Raw genomic sequence first — 5,488 nt, forward strand, 5'->3', positions numbered from 1 at the left:
AAGACCTAAGTTGTCTTCACCCTGAATAAAGCATCTGTAGGTGGAGTTTCATTTTGCTTCTATGAACTAGTTGTATTTTCTATGGCAAGTGTGCTTTAAGAACTAGCTGATTAATGATGGTAAAGTGATTTTTTGGTGCCTGTGGCTTCTGAGCTTTTGAGAGAAGTGAGAGAAAATTAGCAGAATACTAACTTGTTTTGCTGTGGCAAGTTAGTGAAAATTCAAACTCTGCTTGGCTCATAAATTAAGGTAGAAGCTAGCCACGCAATGGATCTCACTGTAACACCTCTGCCCAGTGCTGCTGGGCAGGGCACAAGAATTAGAGTGTAACCCATTTATAATGAAGCAGCTGAATCCTTGTGGAGTGGAATATGAGCTGGAGTTATTTGCACAGTTTTATTGGTGCAAGGCTAGAGGGGAGTTTGCTTTTCATGGAAACTCTATCAACTTTGGCAGAGGAACAGAACTTGTATTTCTTCAGAGAGTCTTACATCTTCAATATTTTCATTTTTAAGGAAACAGTGAACTGTTTCAGTGAAGTTTTTGAAGTGTACTGTATGTGTAAAAATATCGAGCCCACCAAATACCAGCCAGATGCCAAAATAAATTATAGTTACAGCTACATTTACTACAAGAAATGTAAAAGTGACCTTTCAAAAACCAACTGATAAGTGAAAAGACTCTGTAGTAGCACTCAGAGTAGGTATTTTCAGATTTTTCTGCATGTGTGTGGCTTAACTGAAGGTTCTCTAACTCTTCACTGGGACTGCTGTTAGAGTCTTTCTGCTGTAACAAAGTCAGTCTGCTTTGCACTTGGGTGGAGGGTCTGGGAACAATCAACAGTGAGGATTGGAGGGAACAAGGTTTAAAATGACAGTGGTAAAACATTTTCTCATTAGAGGTTATAGGATAAAAAGTTACCTTTAAGTCTTGGAATCTGCCATAGCATCTGCTGACAGGTAAAGACAAAAGCACAGTTTGCAGTCCTGGTTGCCTCAGGTAGTCCACTTCTGTTTAACAATATAAATAAATAGTAGAAATAATTGCATCTTATATACTGCTTTCATTTGTCCCTTTTGAACATCACCTATCTCCTTGGAAATTCCAATTTAAGACATTGCTGAGAAGGAAATACAGTTCTGGGTAAAAGAAATGCTAAGTGTCTACTGTAGTATAAATAGTGTTTCAACACAACTGGCCACAAGCCTCAACTACTTTTCTGCCAATGTATCCTTAACTGGGGCAAAATGCTGTGAGTAGTCTTATCTGCTGTTCCTGTAGTTGCCCATTCTGCTGTTAAATTCCTCGTTAACTCCAGGGCATTTTTATCTAGACTGACCCAAAGCTTCTTAGTGGTAAGGGAAAACTCATATAGTAGAAGCAAGGCTGGGAGGAGAGGAAGTGTCAGGTCTGGCACTTCTGCCACTTTCAAGAGTTGTGAATTGAGAGGTAAAGATGTTTTTCTATTTACACAGTTTTACTATTGTGTAACATTCTGTTCCAGACTCTTTTCTCCTTTTTCTCTTAGAGAGAAGTTTGCAATTGCTTCCAAGACCCTGTCAAGTTTGAAGTAGGCAGTGAAGACTGATGTGATTTCTCCCCTAGACAGCTGCTTGCCTTCTGCCTTACAGTACTCAGCTGTGACTAATAGGAGGGGGAAATAATGAACAACTGGAAACTGGCACAATAATATTATACAAAGTTATGTGTGCCATTGTCAATATGAACTCAGATATTGAATGCTATCATAATGTCCTAGCAGCCTTCCAAATTGTCTGGTAGACTCTGAAAGCCCTCTTTATTGAGACTTTGTAAAACTGTGGCATATGTTATTAAATAAATGGGTGTTGTGCTCTTGAGCTTTTCTAATGGAGATTAAAATCTTTGTCAGTTTTGCTTTCTATAGTGTGGCCTTACATAGGCCCATATGTTTTACTTGAATGTACTAAAGAGTCTTGCTGAGATTGGAGAAAATAGCAATCCCCTGAGGATGAGAGCACCTCCTAGGTTTTTTCTTTAATCTTATAGCTGTATTTGTTATTCATTCTTTGAAGCAGCTGCTGGTTTTTTTCTGACATTTGTCATTTCGACACATAGGATACTAACACTGACTTCTGGTCAAGGCTTTGCATTCCAGCAGTGTTGAAATCTGACTGCTAGTACATCATGTGCTTTGAGGTTGGGTCCCGTGAATAATGTACAGAAAAACTGCATTTAGTAGCAGGATGCTAGTTCCACTAGTTATTTACCTGTTTGAATAGTAGGTGCTATGAAATAAGTGAGGATTATTGAGAAGAACTCACCATTTAAGAACTACACAACTCAGTATTTGGTAGCCTTAGGGTACAGGAGATCAAATTTATTTGTGGGAATGAGTTTGCAAGTGATGGCTATGCAGAGAAAGGAGGCAACAAATTCTCCGTTAGTTGCAGATAAATCTGACTGTGCTTTCTTGAAGCCCAACAGCCTCTGTCCCTCCTAGCTCTGGAAGTGCCCCAGATCTGCAATCAGGGCTTGTTCTATGCAGAATTGAGTTTGCTGTAGGACTAATGCCTCAGATAACAGCAGCATGTCAATGTCAGTGGCTTTAGCCTGTTAACACACTAACTGGTATTTTTCAAGTGTCCTTCAAGTAGAACATAACATTTTTCAAGGAAAAATAGTGGAATATTAACTCCGTTGAATATTTGTAACATTTACTTATCAGTGATTGTTTCAACTCAGTAACCTGCTAATTTTGATAAATCTTGCTTTCACTGGAAGCAATTGGCTGTGTAACAGTCAGAGCTTCTAGAATCATATGAAACTTGACAGTCTTGCTTTCTATCTTAAAAAAGAATTTCTAGTTCATGAAAACAAACAAAAGTGCATTGTAAAGGTGGTGCAAAGACTGGGATTATTGCACACTCATTATTAACTTGACCTGTTTGGCAAAGGTAAGTAGCTGATCTTTGTTTTTAATGTTGAGATTTTTATTTAATAACTCAAGAAAATTAAATTGTGGCACATGGGGTTTTTTGTTTCTGTGATGCTTTTCTTGTGACTTGAGACATGTTTCCTGTGTTCTTCCAAGATCTGTTGTGATTACAGCATTGTCTTCAATTCTTCATGCTGCACTCCAAAATATTGCTTAAAAAAAAAAAGCCACTTCACATGAAACCTTTTAGATTCATTTTCTAAAAACACATTTAAGAAAAGACACTGTTCTTGTTTAAGGGAACTCCATGAGGAACTCTGGTATAACTTGCCAGAAGTCACTTAGAAGTCAGTTTAAGGTACTTACAAATGGATATATATCTGTCGTGCCTACAAAATACCTGTGCCAAAACTTCTACCATATATGAAACAGCTTGAAAAACACCTTTAAGTAGAATAGTGAAAAATAGCAGTGTAGTGAGATTAATATACTAGCTTTCTCTATATTAAGGTATATTGGAGGGCTTTTATAGATAAAGCTCTTCTTTTGTTTTGATATTTGATCTCTTTAATGAAACTAATGAGTCTAAATTTTCTTCTGGTTCTATAGATACTGATGTTATCTGAGCTATGCATTTTAATTTCACATAATATATTTGCCTTGGAATTATGTGTTTTGTCACTAGCAAAGATTCCACTTCATATTCTCCACTGCAACTTTCTCTACTGAATAGAAATGAAAGTGTATATGGGATCTACCAAACATAGATTTAGAATGCTAATTCTAATCCCCTTTCCCTCTGGGTGCTGATTGAATTTACTCCTAGTGAATTATACTGATGTTAGATTTCAGTTCAGTTACTTTAAATCCTGATGGTTAGAATGTGCCCAGATATTGTGAGTGCCCTGCAGCTGGGAAATTGCAGCAAAACATTTCAGTAGGTGATGGTTGACCTAGTGCAGCTCTGTTATTATACATAAATGCACAAGGAAAACTTCAGTTATGTAGATCTCTTTAAATAGTTGAATGTAATTTGCAGCTGAATAAAATTCTTTGTTTAATCTTACAAAGGCCATGAAGTAGACAAGTTGATTCTTGATCACTTTGTATTTTCTGGTGCAGCAAAAGTAATAAAGATATCAAAATTATTAGCAAATTGTACATTAAAAATAGGTGTTAGGTCATTTACTTTCAAAAATAGAGACATTGAAAGATTTTGAAAAGCCTCAGTCACACCTTCAAAATTTACTTTACAGTAACAGAACTTTAGATGTTAGGTGCTCCAACTTGATTAAACTGTCCATGTACCTTTGACCTTAATGTTGGAAATCCTTGAAAATCATTTCTAAGCTCTTTGCAAAATGGGATTTTCTTCAACTCAGAAAAGTGATTCTGGGAGCCAGTGCTGTTACCCAGTCTCCAGTTAACCTTGGGAACTGGGATTTGTTAGTCTGGGGATTGTAAAGATGGGGACAGGGAAGGTTACAAAAGGATATTATATGGCTTTTTTGTATACTGAGATAGGATTGTAGCTTTGACTATTCTCAGCATATTAACACCAAGTCTCAGCATATTAACACCAAAACCCAAACAGGATGCATAAAGCCTTTCTCTGCCTGGAAGCTGGTTCTGGCACCTCTCCTCATGGTTAACACTGCTTCCTGGCTGGGTTTCTGAGCAGCCTGTTGTCTTCCACAGGGAAGGTGCCTTTACACGATGGCCTGCTGCTAGGAATTTACCTTGTGTGCGTTGAGGTTTTTCTCCCTCTGATGTGAACAGGCTCTTAACCATCTTTTCCACCTCCTTTGTTTATGACTAGAAAGCTTTAAGCTAGTTTGGCTGCTTATTGAAAACTCTTTACTGAGCTGAAACAAGTTTTACAGGAAGAAAAACATGGTATTGGTACAGAAGTAGAAGCTTGAGGAGAGGCTCCCACTCCACTTGTGTCCACCAGACAATGAGGTACCACAGACATTTTTATCATTGCTATGGTAGCAAGAACAAGCCCTTAAAAGGCAAGTTAAGAGCTGTTGCCTGTATGAAGACAAGATTGTTGACTTAAATTTGTATTATGCACCTTGCACAGGTGAAAATAACAATGTGTTCTAAGCTTTGAAGGGCTTGGGGATTTTTGGGTTTTATTTAAAAGAACATCTCAGAAGTCTGTACAATAATATTTGAGGGTTTTAGTGATAGAATTCTCATTCTCCCTAAATAGATACTATATGCTGATTTTTGATATGCTGATATATTGTTCTCATTGTTGAACATTCTCTATGAACTGCAACATCAGGAGAATTATCATCTTCATTGTTAAAAGATCTGTACGAAAGCCTTTCAATATCAGGAAACATCTTTTTCACTCAAAAACTGAGAAAAGTAGACATATATTATGTGCATGCCATTGGCTAAATTGTGTTGACAATTTCATTTAGTCTTGTAAAATCAAAAATAGATACAAGAATGCTATTCTTGCTTAAGTGATGCAATTCATAATACCCTTCTAAGATGGATTAGGTAACCTTATTTAACTCTATCCTTTAGAGGTCCTTAATAATCTTAACATATCTG

Source organism: Melospiza georgiana, chromosome 5, assembly GCF_028018845.1.
Source record: "Melospiza georgiana isolate bMelGeo1 chromosome 5, bMelGeo1.pri, whole genome shotgun sequence".
NCBI classification, from domain to species: Eukaryota; Metazoa; Chordata; class Aves; order Passeriformes; family Passerellidae; genus Melospiza; species Melospiza georgiana.